Source organism: Schistocerca americana, chromosome 7 (genome assembly GCF_021461395.2).
Source record: "Schistocerca americana isolate TAMUIC-IGC-003095 chromosome 7, iqSchAmer2.1, whole genome shotgun sequence".
Lineage (NCBI taxonomy): Eukaryota > Metazoa > Arthropoda > Insecta > Orthoptera > Acrididae > Schistocerca > Schistocerca americana.
The window spans coordinates 173,877,861-173,891,769 of NC_060125.1; the positions used below are offsets into that span (position 1 = coordinate 173,877,861).

Consider the following 13,909-nt stretch of genomic DNA (forward strand, 5'->3'; position numbering starts at 1 on the left):
CCCTACAATAAGGGACGGACACCCACGTCGCCAGCTAACCGCTAGGACCTCTTCATCTCAGAGTAGCTCTTGCAATCTATGTCCTCAATTATTTGCTTGACGTATTCCAATCTCTGTCTTCCTCTACAGTTTTTGCCCTCTACAGCTCCCTCTAGTACCATGGAAGTCATTCCCTCATGTCTTAGCAGATGTCCTATCATCCTGTCCCCTCTCCTTATCAGTGTTTTCCACATATTCCTTTCCTCTCCGATTCTGCTTAGAACCTCCTCATTCCTTACCTTATCAGTCCACCTAATTTTCGTCTATAGCACCACATCTCAAATGCTTCGATTCTCTTCTGTTCCGGTTTTCCCACAGTCCATGTTTCACTATCATACAATGCTGTACTCCAGACGTACATCCTCAGAAATTTCTTCCTCAAATTAAGGCCGGTATTTGATATTAGTAGACTTCTATTGGCCAGAAATGACTTTTTTGCCATAGCAAGTCTGCTTTTGATGTCCTCCTTGCTCCGTCCGTCATTGGTTATTTTACTGCCTAGGTAGCAGAATTCCTAAACTTCAATGACTTCGTGACCATCAATCCTGATGTTAAGTTTCTCGCTGTTCTCATTTCTACTACTTCCCATTACCTCCGTCTATCTCCGATTTACTCTCAAACCATACTGTGTACTCATTAGACTGTTCATTCCATTCAGCAGATCATTTAATTCTTCTTCACTTTCACTCAGGATAGCAATGTCATCAGCGAATCGTATCATTGATATTCTTTCACCTTGTATTTTAATTCCACTCCTGAACCTTTCTTTTATTTCCATCATTGCTTCCTCGATGTACAGATTGAAGAGTAGGGGCGAAAGGCTACAGCCTTGTCTTACACCCTTCTTAATACGAGCACTTCGTTCTTGATCGTCCACTCTTATTATTCCCTCTTGGTTGTTGTACATATTGTATATGACCCATCTGTCCCTATAGCTTACCCCTACTTTTTTCAGAATCTCGAACAGCTTGTACCATTTTATATTGTCGAAGGCTTTTTCCAGGTCGACAAATCCTATGAAAGTGTCCTGATTTTTCTTTAGCCTTACTTCCATTATTAGCCGTAACGTCAGAATTGCCTCTCTCGTCCCTTTACTTTTCCTAAAGCCAAACTGATCGTCACCTAGTGCATTCTCAATTTTCTTTTCCATTCTTCTGTATATTATTCTTGTAAGCAGCTTCGATGCATGAGCTGTTAAGCTGATTGTGCGATAATTCTCGTACTTGTCATCTCTTGCTGTCTTCGGAATTGTGTGGATGATGCTTTTCCGAAAGTCAGATGGTATATCGCCAGACTCATATATTCTACACACCAACGTGAATAGTCGTTTTGTTGCCACTTCCCCCAATGATTTTAGAAATTCTGATGAAATGTTATCTATCCCTTCTGCCTTATTTGACCGTAAGTTCTCCAAAGCTCTTTAAAAATTCCGATTCTAATACTGGATCCCCTATCTCTTCTAAATCGACTCCTGTTTCTTCTTCTATCACATCAGACAAATCTTCACCCTCATAGAGGCTTTCAATGTATTCTTTCCACCTATCTGCTCTCTCCTCTGCATTTAACAGTGGAATTCCCGTTGCACTCTTAATGTTACCACCGTTGCTTTTAATGTCACCAAAGGTTGTTTTGACTTTCCTGTATGCTGAGTCTGTCCTTCCGACAATCATATCTTTTTCGATGTCTTCACATTTTTCCTGCAGCCATGTCGTCTTAGCTTCCCTGCACTTCCTATTTATTTCATTCCTTGGCGACTTGTATTTCTGTATAGATCTTACGATAACACAAAAAGGGCTACCCCAGCCGCAAGTTTTAGCGTGAGACTTTTTCCCGTCTCTCTTACGTCAGGACCACCCCCCAGCCCATGAAAAAAGATAGAGCCCTCCAGAAGAACAATATAGATCTTACGATAACACTAAAAGGACCACACCAGCTGCAAGTTTTAGCGTGAGACTTTTTTGCGTCTCTGTTACGTTGCAAACTTTAAAAACAATGCCCCACCACGAAAAGTATAACGTTTCTCATTGGATGGACAGAATTTTTGTAGGCAGAGCTTAAGGTTAACATTGAGACCCTCATTGGTCAGATGAAAACACAGCCAGATAGTTTTTTTAAACCAACTTCGGTAAATTGTAGTAAGGAGAAGTTAGAAGGGAGTTGCTTCTGAGACGGCGAGGTGAGTGGAGCTGTGCTGCCCGCCGCCCCCTGACGAACACTGACAAGGTAATGAACGCACGCGATGCCACATAACAGTGCATAAAGCTTCACTCAGAACTGCAGAAGTTTCATCTGTTACAACCACTTTTTCCGTAATACCAGTGTCGATCGTCAATTAAAGCTCATGGTGTTCACATTTGCCACTTGAAGTAAAAATCAGAAACGCGATGATTTTTCTGTTATTTATTTATTGAGAAGCCACATCAGCCACTGTAACTTACGACAAGTTAGAAAGTAATTAAAGATAATTGAGGGTCACTGTAGACCATTTTGATAGTTTTCTCTTTTGTTAAACTTAATTTAAACCTAGATTATAGATGTGATATGGCATAGGTCATCCTTCGATCCATTGTAGAACTTGGAAACCCATTCAGGGAATATTCGTTCACATTTTTGTTGAACGCAGTTGGTTTTTACCATCCTGTATTAAAACATTTCCTTTTATCAATAGTGCAATTTATAAACAATGTTTTGTGAGTAGAATAAAATTTCCAATGTCAAACTTAACTGCTTTTTCGACGTTATTTTACCAGCTAACTAAAAATAGGAAAGCCTTGAACCCCTTCCACTAAATTAAGTCAGTATTAAGATTCTTTTACAGGGAGTGCAGTGGAGCTGACGCTGAAATCATTAAGTATTTGGTTATATCATCGCTAGTCTCACTGAACTTTTCTGAATTCCACATGTCATGTGTGGTCTGGTGTCTCCTTACCAGTCAATTCCCTAAAAAAGGCGCTCAGAGCGTCGTTGTTTGAAAGTGGTAGGGAGACACGATATAGAACAAACAGACACCACGCAGAATGTTAGAAAATCGATAATCAAATCGAAACCAGCTGTATTTGTACCGCCATATTGTCCACTACACTACAGAACTGTTTGTTGGGGTTGGGTTCTTTGGGAGAAGAGACCAAACAGCGAGGTCCGCGGTCTCATCGGATTAGGGAAGGACGGGGAAGGACGTCAGCCGTGCCCTTTGAAAGGAACCATCCCGGCATTTTCCTGGAGCGATTTAGGGAAATCAAGGAAAACCTAAATCAGGATGGCCAGATGCGGGATTGAACCGTCGTCCTCCCGAATGCGAGTCCAGCAAGTGTTTGTGATCGTGTTTCCAAGCTACTGCTGTGTTAGTGACAATTTGTGAACAGTGACCAAGAGAGCCACGGAAATGGAAACGGCTCAGCGCATCACAACGAGACTGGCACGCCAGAAGAACGAAGTGAGTGACCGTTACTAAACATTGTCGTGCAGACAGCAGTCCAACTTCCAAAGTGACATCGCCTCTACTAACTTTTCTCTTCTTCCATAGGATGAACATAGCATTTCCGAAAAGATTATGTAACATTAGTATGACCTTATTGTAAAGTGGTTTTTGTAATGCCATTTAGCCTGAAGATGGGGGATTCCCTGGAAACATGTCGAAAAATAAATAATACAATAGTTGACAAAGTTTGTGACGGGTAGCGGTAATTTAAAAAAACCTTTACCTATTTCTTGAACCAGTCACGGACGAAAAATAGTCAAAATGGCTTCAAATTCTTGAATAATATTGGTCTTGAACTTTTGCACAATTCACCTATCACACGAGAGAAATGCTCCATTTTTCAGTTCGTCCATTCCTTTAATCATTTCACATACTGGAGAATTGTGACGCAACATGTCGTACCACAAGGCACAATGATTGTGGGCTTTGGTTGACGTGGAACCATTAGGCAGCAGTAAGTTCCTGCAGAAGGAGGCTTCTGCTGAGACGTAGGGAGTGCATAAAAATATAAGGCAACACAACACTGGGAAGAGTCGACTCTATCAAAACAGGCATTCCAGGGACAGGCAACAAATTGCTCTACCCTTAAGATGTACACTACTGGCCATTAAAATTGCTACACCACGAAGATGATGTGCTACAGACGTGAAATTTAACCGACAGGAAGAAGATGCTGTAATATGAAAATGATAAGCTTTTCAGAGCATTCACACAAGGTTGGCGCCGGTGGAGACACCTACAACGTGCTGACACGAGGAAAGTTTCCAACCGATTTCTCATACACAAACAGCAGTTGACCGGCGTTGCCTGGTGAAACGTTGTTGTGATGATTCGTGTAACGAGGAGAAATGCGTACCATCACGTTTCCGACTTTGATAAAGGTCGGATTGTAGCCTATGGCGATTGCCGTTTATCGTATCGCGACATTGCTGCTCGCGTTGACCGAGATCCAATGACTGTTAGCAGAATATGGAATCGGTGGGTTCAGGAGGGTAATATGGAACGCCGTGCTGGATCCCAACGGGCTCGTATCACTAGCAGTCGAGATGACAGGCATCTTATCCGCATGGCTGTAACGGATCGTGTAGCCACGTCTTGATCCGTGTGTCAACAAATGGGGACGTTTGCAAGACAATAACCACCTGCACGAACAGTTCGAAGACGTTTGCAGCAGCGTGGACTATCAGCTCGGAGACCATGGCTGTGGTTACCCTTGACGCTGCATCAGAGACAGGAGCGCCTGCGATGGTGTACTCAACGACGAACCTGAGTGCATGAATGGCAAAACGTCATTTTTTCGGATGAATTCAGGTTCTGTTTACAGCATCATGATGGTTGCATCTGTGTTTGGCGACATCGCATTGGAAGCGTGTTTTCGTCATCGCCATACTGGCGTATCACCCGGCGTGATGGTATGGGGTGCAATTGGTTACGCGTCTCGGTCACCTCTTGTTGGCACTGACGGCGCTTTGAACAGTAGGCGTTACATTTCAGTTGTGTTATGACCTGTGGCTCTACCCTTCATTCGGTCCCTGCGAAACGCTACATTTCAGCAGGATAATGCGCGACCGCATGTTGCAGGTCCTGTACGGACCTTTCTGGATACAGAAAATGTTCGACTGCTGCCCTGGCCAGCACATTCTCCAGGTCTCTTCCAACTAAAAACGTCTGGTCAATGAAGGCCGAGCAACTGGCTCGTCACAATACGCCAGTCAGTACTCTTGATGAACTGTGGTATCGTGCTGAAGCTTCATGGGCAGCTGTACCTGTACGGGCCATCCAAGCTCTGTTTGACTCAATGCCCAGTTGTATCAAGGCCGTTATTACGGCCAGAGGTGGTGGTTCTGGGTACTGATTTCTCAGGATCTATGCACCCAAATTGCGTGAAAATGTAATCACATGTCAGTTCTATTATAATATGTTTGTCCAATGAATACCCGTTTATTATCTGCATTTCTTCTTGGTGTAGCAGTTTTAATGGCCAGTAGTGTATTTTAAAACATAGTAAAATTAGCTTCTACTATTCTACAGCTTTCGCTATCACAAGAAATAGATAGAGAATTAAGAGGCAGTCAAGAAAGAGCAAATAAGTAACTTTGCGTCGCCAAATGAAGTGCAATGCGAGGTAATAAGTATGTCAGCCTGTCTCCGTGGTGGAACCGCAGCCGTAAGATGTATCTCACCGAAAGCTCAGCGCACTGCCATTTCTTCGCGGTGGCGCAGCCTCGGCGCCCGGCAGCCGCAGTCAGCGCCCCTGGAGTATGGACTGCTGCACTGACGTTCTTCGTTTCCACACCATCACCGCCAAGCGTCTAGCTAAACATCAACTGCGCCACTCTGTCTGATCGAATGTATCCGGAGACCTATTAGTGGGTGTAACCTTTTCGTTCCCTTGGGCCACACATGCGGACCTTCTTTTTTTCATTTCTCCTCTGCGTATTTTTACGTTTATAAAACCAAGGTCCGTGAGCGTGCACCTTCTAGTTCTTAGTTATAAAACCAGGGCGCAGCACCTTGCAGGAAACGATTCGTGTTAATTTACGCCTGGTCGTACGCAGGAAATGGTTACTTCTACAAATTGAAAAGGATGTTCTTTTTTATATATATTTCTTTGTTTTGCTAAATGTGTATTACTGTAATTGAAGCATATGATAATAATAATAAACTGATTTAAGCTAATTTATTAAGACGGCAGACATAACAAACTAAGAAACTTGTTTCATATTTTTTGTCGTATTTTATCTTATGGTAGTGATTGAATCTGGTATGATTCTTTTTAGACAACCAGTTGAGATTTTGACAGTCTACCTGGAGGCCTGGGTCTACAGCCCTTTCACTGCACCTCATAAACAAAAATTGTTTGCAGAGAGTTTATTTGGTCTACTGTCAATCTGAGAAAGAAAGTTCTTTACAAGGTAACAATGATTACCATGATGTCTGTTTCTTTCTCCAGGAGTACTCAACTGACACATTGAGTGTCTATATGCTTTACTATTAGACCGGGAAACTGCCTTTTTTACCTCAAGTTCGCTAACTATTCTAGATTTTGAGAATTAGTTCAGATTTGTACAAATTTTGTGTCATACGAATTCATCCATTTTCTGGACCGCAGATCACAATGCATATTTTATAATTTCAATTTGGTCTTCGATAATGGAATACTGGAATAACTGCTATTTCTACACTCAACAGCAATGCTTGAGATTATCCCTGACGAACAATTAGAAGCTCTTATTAATAACACTCTTCTTAATAACACCAACGAAGAATTATCTGATTGGGAGGATGAAGAATTCTCGTTTTTGACCCAAAAATGGCCTGCTGAGGTTGATGAAACTGAGTTGTAAACAATAATAGCGTTAGATGTCGTTCCGGTAGTTAGGAAAAGACGGAGCCCTAGTACTTGGATTCCTCCGACAGTGAAGATGTAGATGACATAGAAAATGCAACCAATTTCAGAAGTTAGCTTATACAATCTTGGCCAAACACCAAAATTTCTTGAGGCAAGGAATGCATCAAAATGCAAGAAACATAGCTATTAATCCAAGATAAAGGACGTGTGCGTCAAATGTGGGCTGCATTTATGTATTGCAAAAAAAACTTGTTTTGAAGCATATCGTAAGACGTACCATAAAGATTTATTCACGGGAACTAGCAAATTATTACTTGCCAGAACTTATTGTATGATTATTACTTTCTTACTTTTATGACGTTGATGTAGAGTGTCAACAGAAACTTGTATTGGGAATCAAATAATTCAAAAATATATGCATTAACAATCGTATTTTCTATGTGCATTAGCAAATACAGTTTACTGTTTCAAATAAAATATATACGAGTATATTGCCGAATAAAATGCTTTCATTGACGAAAGGGCGAACGAAAGTACAAACCAAAGACTTGGACGTTTTCTCAGTAAGTGAGATCTGAGGTACACTTATAAGGACTTTCATTTACGGCTTAATGAATCATCAAAAAATATTTCATTTGCATTTGTGTCATGCTTGTTTCTTCGTTTTCTGGAAAATATGAAAAGTACTAAGTAGGCAGTTACCTCCTCTTCCTCTTGCAAGACGAGATTGCCCAAATATCTTAGATCATATTGTTTGGTGGGTACATGTGAAGAAATGCACTTTGGAAAACGGAGCCGATGAAGAATTTCTTACTACCAAGACATCTCACCTGCTTCCCGGGTCATCAGGTAATCTATATCACTGAACAACCACATCGGTCATCCGATCAAGTGGTCCAGGTGCAGGTCGCCTATCTAAAGGCTTTCTTAAGCAAAAAAAAATGGATATTTCATATAAACATTGACCGAATTAAGGGCCATAATCTTACAGTAAAGGTCTAACACAATAAGTTAAGTATTAACATTAGGAACTGTGTATTTGTCTTTAGGCAGAGTAACACATGGGATGAAAATTATGCTGACCATTTTCATCTAGTATTTGATAACGAAACCGCTTAGCGAGTCACAACAAGCATAACACAAAATTTCAAACCTTTCGAAATTTTTTCACACTGACACTTTCTGCAAAATAACGAAAGGAAAAGGTTCCTTGCGTACATTTTTACTATTAATGCAGCAAAACTTCAGGATCAGGTCTGAGGTTTTAAGTTATTATTTCTTTACCACGAGCTCTAATAGCTACACATTTTGCAGACGGTACTCACATATGCCACTCAATGTACCTGCAAAATTGTTTCACTGTACGACAATTAGTTTAGGAGACATGTCGTCATAAATGCTGAAAGGCGCGTAAAACGAGCTTCCCTTGAAAACGGATTGATTCAGTTCTTTAAAACATCGGGGAGTGGGGTTACCGGTGACAAAAGATTCATTGTAGTAGAAGGTAAATTAAAAAAACTGCTCTCAGTGCCCTTTCCTGAAGGAGTAATGTTGTAAGAGCTGTGTTGCAAAGCTGACTGGTAAAAAAAAGAAAAAAAAGGCATACTAGCGAAGACTAGCAGAGGACAACTGGCCCCCTCCCCCCCCCCCCCCCCCCACTCACCCAGACAGACAAAAAGAGATAAGATCTTCGGAAATGTATCTCGCACCTTCACGTAACACACACAGACATCCTTAACGGCATATCAGTTTGAAGAAAGCCAGGGTATGTAATGGATACAGATCTGCAGCCAATATAACCACACCTTTTTGACGTGAAATCATTGAAATATTACGCTGTTCGCCACCTCTCCTAGTAACCGAAAGTGCCAGGTGAATCCGTATTGTAAGGCCATTCAGTAGCGTTCTATGTGCTTATAGCAAATTTCCAAACCCACAAAAAAATGTGAAAATGAAGGCATTCACGTATATTGGGTACGGTTTCCAAAGTTTGTAGAGACACGCCACACGAACAGGCAGATCTTGATTATGACAGTATACGAAGATTTCTTGCTGTTGCTGTTGTGGACTTCAGTTGGTTTGATGCAGCTCTCCATGCTACTCTATCCTGTGCAAGCTTCTTCATCTCCCAGTACCTACTGCAGCCTACATCCTTCTGAATGTGTTTAGTGTATTCATCTCTTGGTCTCCCTCTATGGTTTTTACCCTCCACGCTGCCCTCCAATACCAAACTGGCGATCCCTTGGTGCTTCAGAATATCCCCTACCAACTGATCCGTTCTTCTAGTCATGTTGTGCCACAGATTTCTCTTTTCTCCAATTCTGTTCAATGCCTCTTCATTAGTTACGTGATCTACCCATTTAATCTTCAGCATTCTTCCATAGCACCACATTTCGAAAGCTTCTATTCTCTTCCTGTCTAAACTATTTATCGTCCATGTTTGACTTCCATACATGGCTACACTCCATACAAATACTTTCAGAAACAACTTCCTGACACTTAAATCTATTCTGGATGTTAAATTTCCCTTCATCAGAAACGCATTCCTTGTCATTGCCAGTCTACATTTTATATCCTCTCTACTTCGACCATCATGAGTTATTTGGCTCCACAAATAGCGAAACTCAATTACTACCTTAATCGTCTCATTTCCTAATCTAATTCCCGCAGCATCACGCGATTTAATTCGACTACATTCCATTATCCTCGTTTTGCTTCTGTTGATGTTCATCTTATATCCTCCTTTCAAGACACTGTCCATACCGTTCAGCTGCTCTTCCAGATCCTTTGCTGTCTCTGACAGATTCTCAATGTCATCGGCGAACCTCAAAGTTTTTATTTGTTCTCCATGGATTTTAATTCCTTCTCCGAATTTTTCTTTTGTTTCCATTACTGCTTGCTCAATATGCAGATTGAATAATATCGGGGATAGGCTACAACCCTGTCTCACTCCCTTCCCAACCACTGCTTCCCTTTCATGGCCCTCGAGTCTTATAACTGCCATCTGGTTTCTGTACAAATTATAAATAGCCTTTCGCTCACTGTATTTTACCCCAGCCATCTTCAGAACTGGAAAGAGAGTATTCCAGTCAACATTGTAAAAAGCTTTCTCTAAGGTAACAAATCCTATAAACGGGGGTTTGCCTTTCCTTAATCTATTTTCTAAGATAAGTTCTGAAGGTGGCAGGGGTAAACTACAGGGAGCGAAAGGCTATTTACAATTTGTACAGAAACCAGATGGCAGTTATAAGAGTCGAGGGACATGAAAGGGAAGCAGTGGTTGGGAAGGGAGTGAGACAGGGTTGTAGCCTCTCCCCGATGCTATTCAATCTGTATATTGAGCAAGCAGTAAAGGAAACGAAAGAAAAGTTCGGAGTAGGTATTAAAATCCATGGAGAAGAAATAAAAACTTTGAGGTTCGCCGATGACATTGTAATTCTGTCAGAGACAGCAAAGGACTTGGAAGAGCAGTTGAACGGAATGGACAGTGTCTTGAAAGGAGGATATAAGATGAACATCAACAAAAGCAAAACGAGGATAATGGAACGTAGTCGAATTAAGTCGGGTTGTGCTGAGGGAATTAGATTAGGAAATAAGACACTTAAAGTAGTAAAGGAGTTTTGCTATTTCGGGAGCAAAATAACCGATGATGGACGAAGTACAGAGGATATAAAATGTAGACTGGCAATGACAAGGAATGCGTTTCTGAAGAAGAGAAATTTAACATCGAGTATAAATTTAAGTGTCAGGAAGTTGTTTCTGAAAGTATTTGTATGGAGTGTAGCCATGTATGGAAGTGAAACATGGACGATAAGTAGTTTAGAGAAGAAGAGAATAGAAGCTTTAGAAATGTGGTGCAACAGAAGAATGTTGAAGATTAAATGGGTACATCACATAACTAATGAGGAGGTATTGAATAGAGTTGGGGAGAAGAGGAGTTTGTGGCACAACTTGACTAGAAGAAGGGATCGGTTGGTAGGACATGTTCTGAGGCATCAATTTAGTACTGGAGGGTAAAAATCGTAGAGGGAGACCAAGAGATGAATACACTAAGCAGATTCAGAAGGATGTAGGCTGCAGTAGGTACTGGGAGATGAGGAGGCTTGCAAGGATAAAGTAGCATGGAGAGCTGCATCAAACCAGTCTCAGGACTGAAGACTACAACAACAAGATAAGTCGTAGGGTCAGTATTGCCTCACGTGTTTCAATGTTTCTACGGAATCCAGACTGATCTTCAACGAGGTCGGCTTCTAGCAGTTTTTCCATTCGTCTGTATAGAATTCGTGTTAGTATTTTGCAGCCATGGCTTATTAAACTGATAGTTACGTAATTTTCACATCTGCAACACCTGCTTTCTTTGGGATTGGAATTATTATATTCTTCTTGGAGTCATAGGGTATTTCGTCTCTCTCATACATCTTCCTCACTAGATGGTAGAGTTTTGTTAGTCTTGGCTCTCCCAAGGCTGTCAGTAGTTCTGATGGAATGTTGTCTACTCCCGGGGCCTAGTTTAGACTTATGTCTTTCAGTGCTCTGTTAAACTCTTTACGCAGTATCTTATCTCCTATTTCATCTTCATCTAAATTCTCTTCCATTTCCATAATATTGTCCTCAAGAACATCGACCTTGTATAGATTTTGTATATGCTCCTTCCACCTTTCTGCTTTCCCTTGCTTAGAACTGGGTTTCCATCTCAGCTCTTGATACTCATGAAGTGGTTCTCTTTGCTCCATAGGTGTCTTTAATTCTCCTGCAGGCACATCTATCTTACCCCTAGTGATTTGCGCCTCGTCTTTTTACCTACGTGATCCTCTGCTGCCTCCACTATTTCATCTCTCAAAGCTACCCATTCTTCTTCTGCTGTATTTCTTTCCCCCATTCTTGTCAATCGTTCCCTAATGTTCTCCATGAAACTCTGTACAAACTCTGGTTTAATCAGTTTATCCAGGTGCCATCTCCTCAAATTCCCACCTTTTTGCAGTTTCTTCACTTTTAATCTGCAGTTCATAACCAATATATTGTGGTCAGAGTCCACATCTGCCCCTGTAAATGTCTTATAATTTAAAACCTGGTTCCTGAATCCGTGTCTTACCATTATATAATCCATCTGAGACCTTCCAGTATCTCCAGGCGTCTTCCATGTATTGAACCTTCTTTCATGATTCTTTAACCAAGTGTTAGCTATGATTTATGCTCTGTGCAAAATTCTACCAGACGGCTTCCTCTTTCATTTCTTACCCCCAATCCATATTCACCTACTATGTTTCCTTCTCTCCCTTTTCCTACTCTCGAATTCCAGTCACCCATGACTATTAAATTTTCGTCTCCCTTCACTACCCGAATAATTTCCTTTATCTCATCATACATTTCATCAATTTCTTCATTATCTGCAGAGCTAGTTGGCATATAAACTTGTACTACTGTAGTAGGCATGGGCTTCGTGTCTATCTTGGCCACAATAATGCGTTCACCATGCTGTTTGTAGTAGCTTACCCGTATTCCTATGGTTTTATTCATTATTAAACCTACTCCTGCATTACCCCTATTTGATTTTGTATTTATAACCCTGTATTCACCTGACCGAAAGTCTTGTTCAGATGGTTCAAATGGCTCTAAGCACTATGGGACTTAACAGCTGTGGTCATCAGTCCCCTAGAACTTAGAACTACTTAAACCTAACTAACCTAAGGACATCATACACATCCATGCCCGAGGCAGGATAAAAACCTGCGACCGTAGCGGTCGCGCTGTTCCAGACTGTAGCGCTTAGAACCGCTTGGCCACCCCGGCCGGTCCGAAAGTCTTGTTCCTCCTGCCACCGAACTTCACTAATTCCCACTATATCTAACTTTAACCTACCCATTTCCCTTTTTAAATTTTCTAACCTACCTGCCCGATTAAGGAATCTGACATTCCACGCTCCGATCTGTAGAACGTCAGTTTTCTTTCTCCTGATAACGACGTCCTCTTGAGTAGTCCCCGCCCAGAGATCCGAATGGGGGACTATTTTATCTCCGGAATATTTTACCCAAGAGGACGCCAACATCATTTAACCATACAGTAAAGCTGCATGCCCTCGGGAAAAATTACGGCTGTAGTTTCCCCTTGCTTTCAGTTGTTTGCAGTACCAGCACAGCAAGGCCATTTTGGTCAGTGTTACAAGGCCATATCAGTCAATCATCCAGACTGTTGCCCCTGCAACTACTGAAAAGGCTGCTGCCCCTCTTCAGGTACCACATGTTTGTCTGGCCTCTCAACAGATACCCCTCCGTTGTGGTTGCACCTACGGTACGGCCATCTGTATCGCTGAGCACGCAAGCCTCCCCACCAACGGCAAGGCCCATGGTTCATGGGGGTAGGGTTTAGGAGATATGTCGTCATAAACACTGAAAAGCGTTAAAACAAGCTCTTCTTAAATACGGACTGATTAAATTCTTTAAAACATCGTGGGGGCGGGAGGGTCCGGGTTACTGGTGACAAAAGACTCAAAATAATAGTTTAAAAAAGCTGCTCCCAGTGCCTGAAGGAGTAATGTAAGAGCTGTCTTGCAAATCTGTCTAGTTAAAAAAGAAAAAAAAGAAAAGAATAACCCCTCCCCCCATCCACCCACCGACAGACAAAAAGAGATAAGATCTTCGGAAATGTATCCCGCACCTTCACGTAACACAGACAGACGTACCTAATCAGCATATCAGTTTGAAGGAAGCCAGGGCATGTAATGGATACAGACCTGTAGCCAATATAACCACACCTTTTTGACGTGAAATTACTAAAATACTACGCTGTTCGCCGCGGTTCTCCGAGTAACCGAAAGTGCCTGGTGAATCCGTGTTGTAAAGTCATTCAGTAGCGATGTATGTTGAATTCGCAACATTTTTCTCGTGTTTCTAGCCAATTTCCAAACCCACAAAAAAAATGAAGGCATTCACGTGTATTGGGTACGGTTTCCAAAGTTTGTACAGACACGCCACACGAACAGGCAGATCTTGATTATGACAATATACGAAGATTCTTTGCTATCAGTTCATTTTACTACTGAC

At 41.6% G+C, this 13,909-nt stretch overlaps 1 protein-coding gene across 1 annotated transcript in view; it reads left to right on the forward strand.

Moving 5' to 3' along the window:
- The window catches only part of LOC124622826 (histone-lysine N-methyltransferase SETD1A-like), a 605,140-nt gene that overhangs the window by 29,531 nt on the left and 561,700 nt on the right, over positions 1–13,909 (forward strand). The gene's annotated exons all lie outside the window — the stretch shown is intronic.